Genomic DNA, 19,280 nt, shown 5'->3' with positions numbered 1-19,280 from the left:
CAACATCCTCTGCTTGGCTTCCATCACTTGTGTAACCAATTTCCTGCATTAAATTCCTTCTCTTTTGCATTCTTGAATAGGTTCTGTTTTGCATGATCTGCTGAGCTGCCCCTGCATATATGTTTTCATTAATTTGCTCTCCCACTACAGTTGCTGCATGTACAGGCTGATAACACTGACATACACAAGAAAATCCCAACTCCACTGTATGACATTCAAAGCTTTCCTTGAACTCAACCCTGCCTTCATCTCTCCTGCCATCTTAGGATATATCTGATGCTTCTGTCATCCCAAACTACTTCCAATTCCAGCAACACATCAGCCTTTCTCATGCCTCTCTGCCCTCCTTATTCACTTATCTCAACAACCTGTGCTCACTTCTAATCCCACAAGGAGCACATGACACATCACAGTTGTTTTCCTTCAGCTTCCCCACCACAGCTGTGTCTTTTAGGACACAGTCTGGATTGTTTCCATTCATTGTTTAAATCTTAGCAAATATGGAAAGCACAATTTTACTGAATAATTGAGGTTAGCAAAACACAAAGTAACAATTTTGATCCTTTCCTTTACTGAAGATAATTGCCTATATAGGATTCTTGCTCTGATATGACATCTCTGTGCTTATTTTCTTGTTCTTAATCAGGTAACCACCTCTACAAGAAAGTTGTTCCAAGATATAATCTCTGATTAGAACATTAAAAATTGTTAGTCAGTACATACCACAAGGAAACTTTCTCTCTCCAAGGGCTTAACACACACACACACTAATAGTTGCTTATCACAGAGATGATAGAGATTTTCACGTACTCATGCATTTTCTTTACTGATATATTCTCGTTCTCTCTGCATACATTTCAAATAGAATGTTCTAAAGAACCCAGGCCACCTTTTGCACTTGCCTCCATTCTTTAGTGATTAGAGAAAGTGGAAACTAACCATTCAAATCTTGGAGTGTTTTATTTGATGGGCCCTTCCATTTCCCTTAGACTAAGAAAGAGACTCTACAGAGCACAATTAGTCAATACTGACAAGTCATTAACAGAACTAACGAGACTCCAGAAGGTCTGAATTTGAGGTTTGCAGCAAACTAAATTGAGAGCAAGCCCAAGATTGACGGTTATTAGGAGCATATTTGATTTATTAACTTAATTTGCTTTTTCTTTTCAGTCTCATTTTCTTTATTCCCTTCTTTAAAGCTTCTCTACAGGAATGATTATTGATCTACAGGGTATTAGCATGTGGATTCTAATAGCTGTTCTCAAGCAGACGACTGGCCTTCAACCAGGTCAGAGTGTTACCCAGAGAATGTATAATTTTATGACTTCACTTCTGGAAAAGTGGAAGAGGATAAGAGAGTACACAGAGGGAGCTGCCAGAGTAAAACCTCAAAAGCACAAAAATTCAAAGATGAATAGAAAAGGGGGAAAACCTTTCCATGAAATAAGGTAAAAATGAGGCATTCACACTGTTCAAGACATTCAAGGAGAACTGTGAGTGGTAGTTTTCTTGAACGAGTGAATCGTTAGAGATTCTGCTATAGAACTATTTCTTCGTAGAGTAGGAAAATGGCTTCAGGACTTGTTTTCCCCAGAGAGTCAAAGAACTTCAAATTATCTAAGTGGGAAACCAGTTTATGCTTTGACTCCATATTTAAATTTGTTTGGCTTTTTGCAACAGTATTCTTACTGTCACAGGTTGGCCTTAGTAAAAACTTAATATCTTTACAATCACAACACTTTCCAGGAATTTTTCTCAGGGAAGAATCCCAGAAAATATGCCATATGCCCTATATGTATTAGTCCTGGAGAGAGGGGGTGTGGACATCCAGAATGTTGCATGTAAGACATGACCGTTTGTCTGATAAGCAGAAAGTTGAAAATATTCACCAAGGCGATTGGGAATGTCCCTCTTCTGTCTATTTGAGCCTCTGACCTTTGAAAACAGCACTGTGTATTTCGTGTCACTGAGTTTACACGATGTGTCCCTATTTCCAAAAGCCTTAAAGCTTTTCCTTTTGCCTCCTTTTTGTCCACCATATGCTCCTACCAGGGAGTGAGCCCTTCTGGTGCAGAACCAGCAAACGCTTACATAAATGTGTCCATTCTTGAACAGCTTTGGAGAATGCAGTATGACCTTCCCCCCAAACAGGTGTTTATTTTTAAAGAGGCAAGAACAGTAACAACCTGCTGTTCTGGAAAGATAATTACCTCTCTCTAAGAAGAGTCAAGGAAATAGTCAAGACTCTTCAGTGGGTAAAGAATATTCCAGTGAGTGTAGAAAACAGGGATGGTCTCACCCACAATGCCCATCTTCGGCCTAAATGTGGAAAAAAAGCCCCTACACTCATGAGGACCTCTCCCATCCCTCTTCAAAGGACCCGAAAGCTTTTTTGGGGGTGTTCTCATTACCAGAAGGTGAATCAGTTAGGACTTACACTTACTGACCCGGCCCTCGGGCTTCTGTTGAGACGTGGAAGCCAGACGTGTGCCGCCTGTCAGTCTGATGATTATCTAGCCCGCCGACCCGGAGAAGGCACTGGGCGGTTCCCAAAGGCAGGCCCAATCCGTCCGCTCCGACGGTGCTGGGCAGCCGCACGCGCGCGGGAGAGCAGGAGAGCGCAGCGTCCGCCTGACAGTCGGAGCCGCTAGGAGGTTTGCGCCGCTGGGGTCCGCAGCCCACCTCCGCAGCAGAGCGCAAGGGCACCGCCCCGCCCCGCACTGCGCGGCCAGAGGAGCGGGTGGGGATCCGAGGCTCCGGAGGCGGGAGGCGAATCCCTCCCTCGAGGAAAAAGAAACAGGGGCGGAGGGTGGGGGACGAGTGTCCCGCAATGGCGAAGGCTGGACGGAAATTCTCCGTGCGATGGAGCTGGAAACAGAGTCCAGGTCTCTCCCCCTGGAGGGCTTGGAGCGCGCGCAGCGGGACCCTGCCCAGCGCCCCCTCTCGGGTCCCCACCGCCGCCTGCAACGGCTTCTCTTCTCCCCTGACCCCCACTGGCCACCCCCAAGTTTGATACTCTGGGTGTTCGCACCACTCCTACCGTCCACCAACCCCTCCCTTATTCTCCCGCTCCTCAGTTCTATGAGAGACGGCCCGGCGAGGACAGACCCCGGACTAGGGCCGGGCTCACCACATCCACCGAGGAGAGGCCAGGGCCAAGGCCAAGGCGAGGGCTAGGGCGAAGGCGGGGCGGACAGTCCCAGCTGCGGGCGCTGCGGGTGAGAGGAGACCTCGAGCTGGCTCGAGGCGAACCTGGGAGACAGAAGCCCGGCGACTTGGCGGAGATGGTAAAGTCCCAGAACTGCAACCAGGAGTCGCTCTCCTCTTTGCTTGTAGGAGCAGAGGTGGGGGGCTGGACCCCGCGCAGAACCACGGAAAAGCGCCGCACGACTGCGCGCGGAGGACCAACCCTCCGCCAGGGCTGGAGCGCAGGGCGCCGGTGCAACTCTAACTGGGCGGTCGCTGCGCTCCAACGGGAAGGAGAAGCGAGTTCAGATCCTGTATGCCCACGCTCAATTGGTTGCAATTTCCTGAACTGGTGTCTGTTGACAGTTTACAAGTTGGGTAGCGCGCATTCAGATTCAAAAGCCGGCAGCCCAGGTGGTGTACGCTGCTGCTCAGGGCAAAAGCTAGAATAGGAAGGAGAAAACAAAGGGTCACAAAAACAAAACAAAACAAGACAAAACTAAAACTTGATCTCTCCAGTTAGCTGACTTTTGGATCCTTCGCTCTTTGGTCATGACCCAAGCTACTCGTGCCACGATGCGTGCGTGTCTCCGAAATGCTCTCACCAGTCTCCTCCTGGCGATGCCCTCTGCTAATGGCTGGAGCCCGCCAGGCTGAGTTAAAGCATCAGAGCAAAACAGGATTGCGGAGTCAGTCAACAAAGCTGTGGGGTCTGTTCCCTCAGTATTCCTCCCAGAAGCTCTTAATTCAGAGCCATTCCTTCTCGCAGTTTTCAGCCAATCTCTCTTCCCTTGTTCATTTTTAGAGGGGGCAGCAGAGCCTATCGAACTAGGAAAACAAAAGACTGAAACTGGAAACCGAAGCCTTTCCTCAAATATCTTGTGCTGGGGCTTAGCACACATTACTTTCCTTCTATGCATCAGTCTCTTCATTTCTGAAATGAGGATGATCATACTGCTTCACTTGAAATTTCTCAGAAGTATAAAAAAGATTAAGCTAATCAAAAAATACTCTCCAAAATATTAGTTAAGTCCTCTTCTCAAGAACATTGAGGTTTCAGTCTATGAGGGCTTGCCCACACCCTGATAGTGTTGCATGTGTAAGGCATTTTTACTCAGCCTAATCTGAAATTGATCTTCTGGCTAGTGTAGAATTATGCCCACAGGAGCACAGAAATTATTGAGAAAACAAAGCAGCTTGGGCTTTTCAATTACCAATAAACAAAAATACATAGAACTGGAAATATCTAAGATGTTCTACACAGTTCCACTTAAAATATTTTTGTACATTTTTTACCTTGGAGAAATATTCCTTGTTCACACATGTGTTTTCTGCAACACGTTCCATGTTTCTTAATATATTTGCACCAGTGAAGAATGAACTATGTGCCAAGGAGCTGTAACTCTAGAAGAGTAGGAGTGGCTTAAAACAACAATCATAAAAACAAATACACAGGAAAACAGATGAGTGCTGTAATTGCTTTGGAGGACTCAGCAGATTTCACTGATATGGGTTGCACAAAACAACTTTGCCTCCTTTTAGAACTGGTTTTCGGAAGCATCTTAGCAAGCACATACAAATATTTGTCTCACTCTCTTATCGATACATATGAGTCTTAGAAGAGTCACATAGCTCCATGGACATCTAGTCAGCAGTCCTGTTAAGACTGCATGACTTCTTTGATTAATGCTTTACAGTAAAGTACAGAATTGCATGAGAAACTGATCCATGGAAATTAAAGTTGCTTTTTTGTGTATCATATTATCAAGGATAGTTTTGACAATTAACTCATGACTTTTTTGTGCATTAAGATCTAACAGATATCTTTTAGTGTGCACATACTCTGTAGTACAGCAGCAATGAGCCACTCCAATAAATGCCAATAAATCCCATCAAGACACTGATAGAAGGTGGTGGAAGTGGTGGTGAAATATTGATTAATACAAATTGAGACAGGACACAATTTTTACTGCCTGATTTCTATTGTGTCAAATCATTCAGTTCCTTGGGCAATTTCTCATCTAACTAGAATATGTTCTGATTACTCCTCTCTTAGGGAGCAGACTCAAACTCAGATGCCTATAGCTAGGGCCAATGACCTCAATATACCAGCAGCCTAAGCTGCAGTAGACAGTAGGGAGGGTTGGGGGCTACCATGTGTCAGAAAGCACAAAGCACATGCTTCTTCTAAAGGAGGAGACTGCTTCTCAGACTCCACTGAACTGCCCTGCAAAAATATAGATTCAGTATTATGAGATCTGATATTTTAAGAGAAGCAAAATCCATATTCTTAAAAATCTTCCAGGTTTTAAATGAAGGAAATTAATTTTTAAAACGTCAACCCCCAGGTGGCCCAGATCTGTGCAGACCAAAATAAATAAGGAGATATAGATAGGGATAGATAGACAGACAGATGGATAGACAGATGGATAGATATCTGCAGCCTGGCCCATGGGCTTCCAATATTGTAGCCTCTCATATTTCTATGTGATGTTTGACAAACCTCCTAAAATATCCAAAATATGACTCTCCTACCATTTTCCCTACCCATAGACCATTCCTTAGTGCACATACACATAAAAGGAATGCAGCCAAATATTAATTGCTAAATAAGTAATTTTTTTCCCACTTCTGGTTGAATAGATGTTCTCAATGAGACTAAAGTAAAGAACATGGTGAATAACTGAACAATTTGGTATTTTAGATGGTTGGAATGAGAAATTTCACAGAAATGCTTCATTTAAAAAAACAGTTAGATGATGTCAGGATAGAAGGCCATTAATGATACATATTTTTTAGATAAAGTAAATCATGATATGGATTTCCTTCAGTCTAAATTTATTTTGAGAGCAAGGAAGCATCCTCCAATGTGTAAATAACTTCGTTGTTATTTTGATTATAAAAGTAATTTATAACGATTGTAAAAAGAGCAAAGAAAGAAATATACATTATCTAAAACAATGTTTTCCAATAAAACTTTCTGGAATGATGGAAATGTTCTATATCTGCACTGTCTAATAAGGTAGCCACTAGCCACATGTGGCTATTGAGCACTTGAAATGTGGCTAGTGCAAATGAAACTGAATTTTAAATTTTAATTTTTTTAATAAAAGCACCGGAAAGAACAAATGTGTTCTGATTCCTGGGGGAAAGTTCAGAAAGCTATTTTTTTCCCCCTTAATGTCAGTGTTTCCTGAGAGATTATTAAATAAGCTTCAAGCCATACAACCCTAACTTAAATCACAGACAGAATGAAATAGTGTAGTGCAGCTGGAATGTGGAAGCTGATTCCAGAAGGAGAAAGAAGTAAGCTCCATAAATCAGGACACCAGCCCAAGGAAGGGAGGAAGAGCAAAGAACAGAAAGAGAAAAGAAAGCAAACCCATGCAGAGGAATTCTCTAAACCCAGTCATGTAAGAAAAGCTCAGTGAGGCTTATTAGCTTTTATTAAATAATGTACTTAAATTCTTAGACTGAAAAAAAAAAAGCCTAATAACAAGTCCCTAGTTAGGAAATGTTAATAATCAGGTTAGCTTAACAGTTATAGTGCTTAGTATATTTGAAACTGACTCTGTCTTGCTTTATTTAAATGTTCAATAAATTTATTTATTTATTCTTAGGCTTATTAAGTCCTTCCTACAGAAATTCTTTTTAAAGTTTCAATAATACTCTCCTATAGTAAAAAATTATGGAGCTTAGCTATCCTAATGTGCATTTTGTTATACTGTTGATTCTCAATAGGTTGTAGATATATTTCTGATTGGATATGAAAAGGAACAATGGGAGTTAAGTTCATATCTGAACAGATACAATGGAGGATGTACCAAGTAGACATAGAGAAAAAGACTAGTTTATGTAAATGGAGCTGCAAGTGTAATAACTTTTAAAATAGTCTACCATTTTAAAAACTAGCCAGTCTAATCACACTTGTTCTGATGAAAAGGTAATCTTGTTCTACTTCCTTCTATCTTCCTTCTATCTCATTGCTCTTAGTTCATTTGGAACAAGTGGACCAGTAAACATGTGAGTGGGCAAGAAGTGGCCCAGACAGTGAATTTCACAAAGCTCACAGTCTGGATTCTCTTACAGTCCTTGTATGCAGTGTGTTATGTAGACAGGTGTCTCATTCAAGAAAAGCAACTAGTCATTCAAAGTGAAATGTATGCTAAATCCTAAACTGGACATAAATATCATTTGCTATGATTTGTATTTCTATGGATTCTGGATTTTTATTTTTGTTTTGAATTTTGAATTACAGATTCAAAGTAATTAAGCAAGATTGTAAGCAACATATGCAACATTTTGCTGAGATTTTTATCTTTTGGTGATCATCCAAATGGATATTGAGACTGGTAAAGGACCAAATCTAGGATATTTAAATGCAAATGATTTACAGTTCAAATTTTAACACGGAACAAAGGAAGGGACATTTTTATGTGGAATTCAGAATTTAATCAATGCAAATATTCATTGGATTATCTGAAACATGCACAGGAGGCCCATGGCTAAAGGGGAAACCTGCACCCTTTTAGAAATATCAACTTTATTTTATAAGTGTTTATCCTTGTAGCATATAGAGACATAATATGATATGTAGTTTTTGAATCATACACCCAAAACAAATTTAATTTTAAAATTTTCTCAAAAAAAGTACAAGTAAAATCAAAGCTCTCATACTAAATTACTATTGGTTTATTTTGAGAGATGAGAAGTCAAAGATTTATATATAGTTTTCACATGTTATTTTGGAGATGATGAAATGACTTATTCAATGTAAAAATTTCAAAACGTGAAATGAATAATGCAAGTAGGATTAAATTCAGGACTCACTACTCTTTGTAGTAAAAAAGAGTTATATAAAAATCCATGTAAGCATTTTATTACTCACAACTCCTGTCAACAAATCTTTATAGAGTATCTAATTTGTTATAGGTACTGTGTCAGATGATGTCCATACAAGGCGAATGACACAAAGACCTGGTTGTTTCTAGTCCAAGTATGTAGACTTTTAAATAAAGAAGTACCATAAACAGCTTGAGATTTTCTGGCAGACTCTGACATAATGGATTTCAATGCCAAATCTGGCCTCTGTACTCCAACACAGAATTAAATCTTGGAGACAGATTTTTGGGTAAAGTAAAAAAGAATAGTTTTATTTCTTTGCCAGGCAAACAGGGCCACAGCAGGCTAATGCCCTCAAAACTGTGTGTACAAACCTGGAGGGGGTAGTGAGAAATTTTATAGTAATAGTTCAAAGGGGGTGTGATCAGCTCATGGACATTATTCTGATTGGTTGGTGGGGAGGTAATCTGGAGTCAGCATCATCAACCTTCTAGTTCCAACCCATCTGGGGTCTACGTGCTTGTGGGCAGCATATAGTTAACTTCTCCCACCTGGTGGGGGTTTCAGTATCTGCAAAACTGCTCAAAGATATAGTTATGTGTATCCCTTGAGAGGGAACCAGGACCCTGCCCCAAGGCTACACTACTGTTTCTTGACTGATCCTCCCTTATCTCTGCATCCCCTCCCTTCCCTGATTAGCAACTGTTTGAACCTGCCCATTGGAACTCAGGGAAGGTCATGGAGGCTGAATGAAGCCTATTTCCTGTAATCAAGAAATGAGGGACACAGAAAGGCTTTAAGTGCCCAGGATCCCCACAGGGTCCTGCTCAGTTTCAATTTGAGGCCACAAAGAAGTAATGTTCAGTTTTTGTTTTTGTTTATAAGAGTTGTGTGTGTGGAAGGGGAAGAATCAGGGAAGTGTTTCATGCAGGAAGTAACTCAACTCAATGTAAACCTAGATAGAGGCCTTCTTGGCTTTACCTAGCACTTGGATACCATTGCCTGTTGGAAATAACCTTCTGAAAACCATATTATCATGCATGGGTGATATATTCAGAATCTTTTGTTGAATTCTTGGAAATAATTACCAAGACACTCAATTTAATCATTTAACATCTAGATCACACTTGAATAAAAAATTCATTTCCGGGCTTCCCTGGTGGCGCAGTGGTTGAGAATCTGCCTGCCAATGCAGGGCACACGGGTTCGAGCCCTGGTCTGGGAAGATCCCACATGCCGTGGAGCAACTGGGCCCGTGAGCCACAATTACTGAGCCTGCGCGTCTGGAGCCTGTGCTCCGCAATAAGTGAGGCCGCGATAGTGAAAGCCCCGTGCACCGCGATGAAGAGTGGCCCCCACTTGCCACAACTAGAGAAAGCCCTCGCACAGAAACGAAGACCCAACACAGCCATAAATAAATAAAACTAAATAATTTTTTTTTAAAAATTCATTTCCTGGGATTTAGTCTACATTTTCTTTATCATCACTGAGTTATTCTCTCAACATTAATAACTAAAAGCAAATATTATGGAAACATAATTTTATAGCAATTCTGTCCTCTGGCATCTTTTTGATTTCTTCTATTTTGTAAGAGTATAAAAAATAGCTAGAATAAGGCTTTTGACTAATTCATTCACCTTGCTCCTGGTTTGCTAGCACACTGAAATATGATAAAGAAATTGTTTTGTTTGGAGGCACCAGTTACTTAATTAAGTTTACCTGTCATGTGGAGAGCATACAGAAAATGTTAAGTATTGCCTTCTGTTAAGTGGATTATATGTTGTAACCTAGGTATGATACTAAGAGTATATCTAGATAAACATAGTGGAGAAAATACAAATGTGGAATACAATTATGCACTAGGGCTATTTTTATCAAACGGTGGTGCTAGGGTTCCCTTCATCAAAATCATATGAGGTCCCTCATAATAATGCCGATTCCAAGATTCCACCTTAGACAATGCAGCCAAAGAAACTCTTGGGGTAAGAGGTGCATTCTGCAATTGTCAAGCCCCCCAGATAATGTAAATATATATCTACTTTTGACAAGCACTAATCTAGGGGGACATCCTCTCATATGCCAATAAATAAAGAGGCAAATAAATAAGCAAGAGTGACAGAACAGAATTTTATCTGAATTATTCAGACGTTTTATGTTCTTCAGAAATTGCTGGGCACTTTTTCACTTCCTACTGTTCATACAGATTTAATGTGATAATACATTTTGTTTCCATAGATAAAATTATTTGTAGATATAAAAGTATCCAGTGTAAATTCCTAGGGACATATCTCTTTGCTTAATTTACTTTCTAGTTAGAAGTCAGGGACTCACTTCCATAGAGAAACAGTCCCTCACCATGCTAAACAGGTCAAATTTGCCTATCAGAGAGCTCTTACCCTGCTTTGTCTCTTCAACACGTGTAACACTTTGAATTGTGCACTTCTATGTGATGATTTTACTACCTGATGAACACCTATCTTCCCAACTAGACATTGAGACCCTGAGGGCAGCTCTGAGTCTGATTTAGCCACCACTGTATCATCTGCCTCTAGCACAGTGCCTCGTACACAGATGACACTAAATGTATCTTGTACATTTGCATGTATAGGAGAGGTATGAAAAGGTAGTCTTCCAGATATTCCTCCTTTTAACCAGTTAACTTATCATTACACAAATTTTTTGGAACTATCTTCTCCATCTCTCTTCATTTCCTCTTCCTTGCTCCACCGCTACCTTGCCCAGTTAGATCTCACTTCTCTTACAGATAATTCTGAGCAGATCTCTCCCTCCTTCTTCACCTCCTCTTCTAAGCACAAGTTATCCTTCTCCACTGCAAGAAAAGTAGATATTCCTAAATTGCTGAGAAACTAGGTATCCCTGAACTGCTAAAGAAAGTCCATATTCTTCTGACTCAAGGATGCAAATCCTTCAATTCCTCCTTGATTCCACTCTTCACGCAAGTTCTTATTTCTAAAGTTAATCCCTGCTTGTGCCTGGAATAAATAATCACTCACACATCTAATAGAGAGGCAGCTGCAGCCTGGTGGTTAAGTGTGAAAGGGCTGGGGTTACCCTACTTGGATTCAACTCCTTGTTATGCCATTTATTCACCATCCATTTTGGGACAACTCGCTTGGGCAAGTTCTCTGGGCTTCATACTCCTCATCTGGAAATGAGAGTTAATAATACCCAACCTATAAAGCTGTTGCAAAGATTAATAGATGGGACAATATACATAGAGTATCTGACACTGCAGAGTGTTAAGTCTAGCTCAGAGTAACCTCTTAGATAGTATTAGTAATTACTATCAAATAGGCATCTTGCCTTCTCCCCCTACATGTCAGTTCTCAGTTAAATACCTTTACCAGATCCTATAATCTCTTCCATTACATCTTTACTCTCAAACACCACATTTCTTAAAACTATTCTTTCCTTACCTCCTACTTTACTCTTATCTACTAAAAATAGATATTCACTCCTACAGAGATATTCCAGGTGATTGTAAAGCTACAATGGGTTATTATCCATATCAGGCAAACACTGGGCCAAATTTTTTTCCTTCCCTTCTAAAACCTCAATGATTTCCTCCCCAAACTCATGTCCAGAGATTAGGTCTAGAAAAGATTAGCTGTCCTGGGTTTGAGAGTTTAGAATGCTTTACTATGCACTAACTTTAATCTTAAGAGTTGTGCAACTCTTGAGGTCTTACATATAGTATTCTTTAGTTGGTTTTGTAGGTAGTGACTCCATACATAAAATACAATCCTTATTTCTTTGTAGTGGGCCTGTCTTACATGAATAAATGAGAATCATCCTCAAATATTGTATTGTGTGTAATGCCCTTCATTGCATAATAAATTTGTCCAATTGTGCCTTGGCAAAATGTAGGGCAGATTATTATTAAACCTATGCAAGTAACTATATTGCTTTGAAAAGTAAGAAAACTCAGTCACAATATTTGTTTCCAAATTCTGCAGTGTAAGTGAGAATCAGATACCATTTAAAAATATATTTCATTTTACAAATGCATAGTTTAAATTCAGTTTATAAATGCATAGTCTTCTAAATTGAGGGCTAGAGATAGCTTAAGAAGAAAGAAATAAGGCCTCCACATATATTCCTTAGAAGACAAAAACATTAAACATAATATCTACAATATTGCAAATAAATAATCAAAATAAAATGCCCTTTTTCAGTATTTTTAGTCTTATGCAATTAATTTTTGACCCACTGGATCTTGGATAATTCCTCTGCTTTCATAAAGTTGTCTGCTTCTGGACTAAAAAGATCCCTGGAAATCTTGACTCAGTACCCTGGCACAACCTCAAAGACACACAAGGTGAGTCAGCCTGGGAATCTGTATGCAAGACTTTACTCTTTGAAGTATCAGTTTTTGAGTTTCTCTTACAGTCCATTCCTTGAAGCTCTGAAGCTGTTCTTCTTGGCTTAAGACAAAAATTCTGATCTGAGCTTATAGTAAGGCTAAAAGCCTCAGAGTAAATGTTATAGTTGCAGGTGAAACAGAATGACTATAGTTCATTTATTGCCATAATCAACAATATTGGAAAGACAGAGAGTAAACTCTGCTATTGGGTATAACATATAACTCTTCTATAAGAATTTATTTTATGTTTCCCCTGAGCCTAAAGACACATTATCATCAGTGAGGGTGTTAAAACACCTCCAAAATTCTCCAATCCATCTGTAATCTCTGAAAGATCTATATTAGCAGCATTTTACTGTACAAAGTTATCCTTCTCTTGAACAACTCTGTGCTTGGAAATATTACAAATATTCTTGGAGCTAATTAAGAAATATGAAGCATAACAAAAAATCTAATTGTTTTCATATCCCTTTTATAATGTGAATGAATAAAACTTTTAATTTTCTATAGTATTTTTAAAATAATCAGAGGCATGATGCAGTCAATCCCCAGCACAGAAAATTATTACAGATTATATACAATCTGGGCAGATTGAATAGAAGGTAAAACAAACAAATGATTTACTATACCTTGTTAAGGGTAAGCTAAATGCTCTACACAATGTTATCCTACCAGAGAGAAAACCCTGTTCTAGATGTATTAATACGATATTTGAAAATAAAAAGATTGTAAGTTCCTTAAAAAATACTATCTGAATAAACCCTCAACCTGAGTGAACTTTGCCAATATTTTAACATACTTAATAATTCCTTCATATCTTAAGTAATATAAACCAAGTGATAAATTTCACTTCTCTCAAACTTTATTCAGCTAGCTGTACAAAATCAAGTTTTGCCCTTTACTAAATTCTTTTATATTTTGGGACAATATCACACTTTATTTTAGAACAAACTTTTTTTCTTCTTCCTTTGAGAACAACAGAAAACTTCATATTTCACACACATATATGCTCCTACCAGAGGCTCAAATACCAATAAGAACTATAGCATTTAACCAAATTAGTTACTTTCTATTTAACTGAGAAGTATATAAATGGTAATTATCATACACAAGCAATTCAGCAGACAAGAAAATCTCACCCCCTAGAGTCACACACATCACTTTTATCTCTCTGGAAAGTGACAAAAGTAACAGTACACATTCATTAGCAAGACCCCAAAGTATAGCCACTTTAATACACTACACTAAGGATCAAAGTGACATATAATGAAAAACTATGCCTAATTGAAAAGGAAGAAGTGAAACTGTCACTACTTATAGATGACATGATTTTATATATAGAAAACCCCAAAGACTTCACCAAAAAAACTACTGGAAATAATAAATGAATACAGTAAAGTTGCAGGATACAAGATTAATATACAGAAATCTGTTGCTTTTCTATACACTAATAATGAACTATCAGGAATGATAAATTAAGAAAACAATCCCATTTACAATCACAACAAAAAGAATTTGAAAAACTTAAAATAAAAAAAATGAAAACTATGCCTTTTGACCAAGGTATCAGTATTCTTTCTCAAGTAACAAGTTATCCAGGGATCCAAAGATTATTTATTAACTGGTTTAATATTAGTCCAAGGTTGTAAAGTTAACTAATGATCTTCAATATCATGTTTTAAGCTGACACATTAGAAACATGATTACTGCTCATATAAAACAATTTGTCACACTGATTTAATTTAGATTAACACAATTTTACATTATCCATAATCATCAACATTGTGTTAGCTTATATGATCAGTAAAACAGTATAAGAAATCTAGGAAGTTCAGACGAACTAATATCAATTAGTATTAAAACAAACACACATCTGATAATTACATCAGGAAAAAGTCAGAGCTGTGTTTTAATTTTTTTTCTTATTTATTTGTTTATTTATTTATTTATTTATATTTTTACAAGAGATAAATAAACTGACACCAAGCATTGTAAATGAATGACCACAACAAAAACAACAATGATTGCAATTATCAAACACAAAACACACTCATACTATGTCATAATATTGACATTCAGTCCAGTAATCCTCCACTGTAACAGCTCTTTACTTTGCAGTGAAAATTGATTTGTATATTTTTTGCCTCTGAGTTCTTGTGAGATTTTTTTTTTATTCAAACAGAAAGTCACAAAAATTGTAATCATCCTCATCAGTTCACTCAGTTCCATGTAATTATTTTTTTTATCTTGATCGTTTGTTAGCAGTTTTATGAATTCATCAGTTTTCCATTAGAGTTCTGAAAATGCTTATTCATTCAGTTCAGCAGTATAGTCAGTTACCAGAAACCTGTACCTGTCAGAGTCTTTTCCATGAATTCCTTGAAGATGAAACTCTTTTATAGGAACATTTTTGCGAAAGCATCAGAGTACACCCAGAACTGTCTGTAAATGACTTAAAAATGACATTGCTTGTGTATGTAAATGACTTAAAAATGACCACAGTTAAAGATTTGATGAAAGTTCATAATAATGCAATTGACAAGGAAATTTAGTTATTTCTGAGATATACATTTTAAAGTAATAACTAGAATTATGACTTATAACATTATACCAGAACATATAAGATTTTTAGAAATTTCATGTAATGTCTGAAACATTTATATTAACATATTTCCATACAAATAACCCAAAGGAAGTTTAGTATTAGTTGTTTCTTTTTTGTTTGTTTGGTTTTTTTTTACACTGCAGCTTCTTATTAGTCATCTATTTTATACACATCAGTGTATACATGTCAATCCCAATCGCTCAATTCAGCACACCACCATCCCCACACCACCGTGGTTTTCCCCCCTTGGTGTCCATACGTTTGTTCTCTACATCTGTGTCTCAACTTCTGCCCTGCGAACCGGTTCATCTGTACCACTTTTCTAGGTTCCACATACATGCGTTAATATACGATATTTGTTTTTCTCTTTCTGACTTACTTCACTCTGTATGACAGTCTCTAGATCCATCCACGTCTCAACAAATGACTCAGTTTCATTCCTTTTTATGGCTAATATTCCATTGTATATATGTACCCCATCTTCTTTATCCATTCATCTGTCACAGGGCATTTAGGTTGCTGCCATGACCTGGCTATTGTAAAGAGTGCTGCAATGAACATTGGGGTGCATGTCTCTTTTTGAATTATGGTTTTCTCTGGGTATATGCCCAGTAGTGGGATTGCTGCATCATATGGTAATTCTATTTTTAGTTTTTTAAGGAACCTCCATACTGTTCTCCATATGGCTGTATCAATTTACATTCCTGACAACAGTGCAAGAGGGTTCCCTTTTCCCCACACCCTCCCCAGCATTTGTTGTTTGTAGATTTTCTGATGATGCCCATTCGAACTGGTGTGAGGTGATATCTCATTGTAGTTTTGATTTGCATTTCTCTAATAATTAGTGATGTTTAGCAGCTTTTCATGTGCTTCTTGGTCATCTGTATGTCTTCTTTGGAGAGATGTCTATTTAGGTCTTCTGCCCATTTTTGGATTGGGTTGTTTGTTTCTTTAATATTGAGCTGCATGAGCTGTTTATATATTTTGGAGATTAACCCTTTGTCCATTGATTTGTTTGCAAATATTTTCTCCCATTCTGAGGGTTGTATTTTGGTCTTGTTTATGGTTTTCTTTCCTGTGCAAAAGCTTTGAAGTTTCATTAGGTCCCAATTGTTTATTTTTGTTTTTATTTCCATTACTTTAGGAAGTGGATCAAAAAAGATCTTGCTGTGATTTATGTCAAAGAGTGTTCTTCTTATGTTTTCCTCTAAGAATTTTAGAGTGTCCAGTCTCACATTTAGGTCTTTAATCCATTTTGAGTTTATTTTTGTGTATGGTGTTAGGGAGTGTTCTAATTTCATTCTTTTACATGTACCTGTCCAGTTTTCCCAGCATCACTTATTGAAGAGACTGTCTTTTCTCCATTGTATATCTTTGCCTCCTTTGTCATAGATTAGTTGACCATAGGTACGTGGGTTTATCTCTGGGGTTTCTATCTTGTTCCATTGATCTATGTTTCTGTTTTGGTGCCAGTCCCATATTGTCTTGATTAATGTAGCTTTGTAATATAGTCTGAAATCAGGGAGTCTGATTCTTCCAGCTCCGTTTTTTTCCCTCAAGACTGCTTTGGCTATTCGGGGTCTTCTGTGTCTCCATACAAATGTTGAGATGATTTGTTCTAGTTATGTAAAAAATGCCATTGGTAATTTGATAGGGATTGCAATGAATCTATAGATTGCTTTGGGTCATATAGTCATTTTCACAATATTGAGTCTTCCAATCCAAGAACATGGTATATCTCTCCCTCTGTTGGTATCATCTTTAATTTCTTTCATCAGTGTCTTATAGTTTTCTGCATACAGGTCTTTTGTTTCCCTAGGTAGTTTTATTCCTAGATATTTTATTCTTTTTGTTGCTATGGTAAATGGGAGTGTTTCCATTATTTCTCTTTCTGCGTTTTCATCATTAGTGTATACGAATGTGAGAGATTTCTGTGCATTAATTATGTATCCTGCAACTTTACCAGTTTCATTGATTAGCTCTAGTAGTTTTCTGGTGGCATTCTTAGGATTCTCTATGTAGAGTATCATGTCATCTGCAAACAGTGACAGTTTTACTTCTTCTTTTCCAATTTGGGTTCCTTTTATTTCTTTTTCTTCTCTGATTGCCATGGCTAGGACCTCCAAAAGTATGTTGAATAATAGTGGTGAGAGTGGACATCCTTGTCTCATTCCTGATCTTAGAGGAAATGCTTTCAGGTTTTCACCATTGACAATGATGTTTGCTGTGGGTTTGTCATATATGGCTTTTATTATGTTGAGGTAGGTTCCCTCTATGCCCACTTTCTGGAGAGTTTTTATCATAAATGGGTGTTGAATTTTGTCAAAACCTTTTTCTGCATCTATTGAGATGATCCTATGGTTTGTATTCTTCAATTTGCTGATATGGTGTATCACATTGATTGGTTTGCATATATTGAAGAATCCTTACATCCCTGGGATAAATCCCACCTGCTCATGGTGTATGATCCTTTTAATGTGTTTTTGGATTCTGTTTGTTAGTAGTTTGTTGAGGATTTTTCCATCTGTATTCATCAGTGATATTGGTCTGTAATTTTCTTTTTTTGTTGTATCTTTGTCTGGTTTTGGTCTCAGGGTGATGGTGGCTTCATAGAATGAGTTTGGGAGTTTTCCTTCCTCTGCAATTTTTTGGAAGAGTTTGAGAAGGATGGGTGTTAGCTCTTCTCTAAATGTTTGATAGAATTCACCTGTGAAGCCATCTGGTCCTGGACTTTTGATTGTTGGAAGATTTTTAATCACAGTTTCAATTTCATTACTTGTGATTGTTCTGTTCATATTTTCTATTTCTTCGTGGTTCCGGCTTGGAAGGTTATACCTTTCTAAGAATTTGTCCATATGTTCCAGTTTGCCCATTTTATTGGCATAAAGTTGCTTGCAGTAGTCTCTTAGGATGCTTTGTATTTCTGCAGTGTCTGTTGTAACTTCCCCTTTTCCATGTCTAATTTTATTGATTTGAGTCCTCTCCCACTTTTTCTTGATGAGTCTGGCTAATGGTTTAACAATTTTGTTTATCTTCTCAAAGAACCAGCTTTTAGTTTTATTGATCTTTGCTATTGTTTTCTTTTTTCTATTTCATTTATTTCTGCTCTGATCTTTACGATTTCTTTCCTTCTGCTAACTTTGGATTTTGTTTGTTTTCTTTGTCTAGTTCCTTTAGGTGTAAGGTTAAATTGTTTACTTGAGACTTTTCTTGTTTCTTCAGGTAGGCTTGTATAGCTATAAACTTCCCTCTTAGAGCTACTTTTGCTGCATCCCATAGGTTTTCGATTGTCGTGTTTTCATTGTCATTTGTCTCTAGGTATTTTTTGATTTCCTCTTTGATTTCTTCAGTGATCTCTTGGTTATTTAGTAAGGTATTGTTTAGCCTCCATGTGTTTGTGTTTTTTATGTTTTTCTCCCTGTAACTCATTTCTAATCTCATAGCACTCTGGTCAGAAAAGATGCTTGATATGATTTCAATTTTCTTAAATTTACTGAGGCTGGATTTGTGACCCAGGATGTGATCTATCCTGGGGAATGTTTTGTGCACACTGGAGGGGAAAGTGTAATCTGCTGTTTTTGGATAGAATGTCCTATAAATATCAGTTAAATCTATCTGGTCTATTGTGTCATTTAAAGCTTGTGTTTCCTTATTAATTTTCTGTTTGGATGATCTGTCCATTGGTGTAAGTGAGGTGTTAAAGTCCCCCACTATTATTGTGTTACTGTCGTTTTCCTCTTTTATAGCTGTTAGCAGTTGCCTTATGTATTGAGGTGCCCCCACATTGGGTGCATATATATTTATAATTGTTATATCTTCTTCTTGGAATGATCCCTTGATCATTATGTAGTGTCCTTCCTTGTCTCTTGTAACATTCTTTATTTTAAGGTCTATTTTATCTGATATGAGTATTGCTACTCCAGCTTTCTTTTGATTTCCATTTGCATGGAATATCTTTTTTCATCCCCTCACTTTCAGTCTGAATGTGTCCCTAGGTCTGAAGTGGGTCTCTTGTAGACAGCATATATATGGGTCTTCTTTTTGTATCCATTCAGCAAACCTGTGTCTTTTGGTTGGAGCATTTAATCCATTCACGTTTAAGGTAATTATTGATATGTATATTCCTATGACCATTTTCTTAATTGTTTTGGGTTTGTCTTTGTAAGTCCTTTTCTTCTCTTGTGTTTCCCACTTAGAGAAGTTCCTTTAGCATTTGTTGTAGAATTGGTTTGGTGGTGCTGAATTCTCTTAGCTTTTGCTTGT

Source organism: Balaenoptera acutorostrata, chromosome 5, assembly GCF_949987535.1.
Source record: "Balaenoptera acutorostrata chromosome 5, mBalAcu1.1, whole genome shotgun sequence".
NCBI classification, from domain to species: domain Eukaryota; kingdom Metazoa; phylum Chordata; class Mammalia; order Artiodactyla; family Balaenopteridae; genus Balaenoptera; species Balaenoptera acutorostrata.
The sequence above is the reverse complement of the archived record's forward strand: the minus strand, read 5'-3'. Positions refer to the sequence as shown.